This window comes from Cebus imitator, unplaced genomic scaffold (assembly GCF_001604975.1).
Source record: "Cebus imitator isolate Cc_AM_T3 unplaced genomic scaffold, Cebus_imitator-1.0 Scaffold103, whole genome shotgun sequence".
NCBI classification, from domain to species: domain Eukaryota; kingdom Metazoa; phylum Chordata; class Mammalia; order Primates; family Cebidae; genus Cebus; species Cebus imitator.
In genome coordinates this window covers 6324273-6325393 of record NW_016107418.1, presented here as the reverse complement: position 1 = coordinate 6325393, position 1121 = coordinate 6324273, and the positions used below count along the sequence as shown (strand labels likewise).

The window sequence follows — 1121 nt, the reverse complement described above, 5'->3', positions numbered from 1 at the left end:
GAGGCTTTCCTTTTACTGCTTTCTTCACAGCAGACTCTTCCATTTCAGTGGTAGGCTTCAAGGAAGGATGTTTTACAAGAAGCCCTTCTCCTTTTGAGAGAATGTGTTCTCTTTCCAGGTCTATGAGAGGCCATAGTTTTAAGGGCAAGAATTTCCCAGCGCCCTGTACCCCTCCCATCTCTCTCCATCCGGGAGATTCAATGGTTTATGTTTGAATTTTGAGGGCGCGGGAAGAAACTAAAAGTCAGTCACCCCAGCAGAAGTTTAAAGGAACCCTTTTCATTGGCCAGAGGAACTTGGGAAGGTGGGAATGTCTCCCAGGATAAATTCCCCTGCTCCTTCACCCACGCCGGATTTCTAGCTCTCTGGAATCCCCTCCCACATGGTGGGAGCCCCCTCCGGGATTTCCCCTCTGGAATCCCCTTCCATACTGTTTGTGGAAGCCTTTCTCTTCTTTCCTTCTCTTTCTCTACCTAAATAAAATCATCTTTCTGCAACACGTCTTGGGTCCAATATTTACTTTTACAAGCATATGGTGCACCTACGGAGTGGCCCCACCGCTCATTCTTTAAGAGGTTGGAGGCCAAGAACCCACAGCTGTGCCTCACCAGCACCCAAGGAAAAAACCCAGTTACACTTTTACCATATTTTTTTTCTTTTTTATATAAAGATCCAAGTAAAGACTCTGAAGTACTCTCAGGGATATACTTACTGCTTGGTGGTGAAAGTCAAGTCTTCACCTAGTTTATGGCATGAATCGACACATAGTTCTTTGAAAATACTGACTGCACATCCGTTGGAACTCCCTGAATCTTCTCTGCACTTGCTCCACCTTTTTTCAAACCTGCATTCTTAGAGGTTTCTGGATTGCCATTTTGAAGACCATTTTCAAGTACCTTTTTTTTATATTGCAAAATTTGTTGCTGAATGCTAGTCAAAACACCAGAAATAGCATAATCTTCTGCAGTCTGTCCATATATATCTTGAGTAAAGGCAGTTAACATTTTGTTGAAGAATGCTGGCTATGCTTTACGAGCCATAATGTACAGCAGGCATGAGGGCTATTCTTCCCAACCTATCAACAGCATGTACTCTTGCTTGTTTCTTCACTAAAAATTTCA

The 1121-nt window shown here is 43.3% G+C and overlaps 1 pseudogene; it reads right to left on the bottom strand.

Annotated features, from left to right (window-relative positions):
* Positions 1 to 1121, bottom strand: part of LOC119472531 — an 18732-nt pseudogene that overhangs the window by 7665 nt on the left and 9946 nt on the right.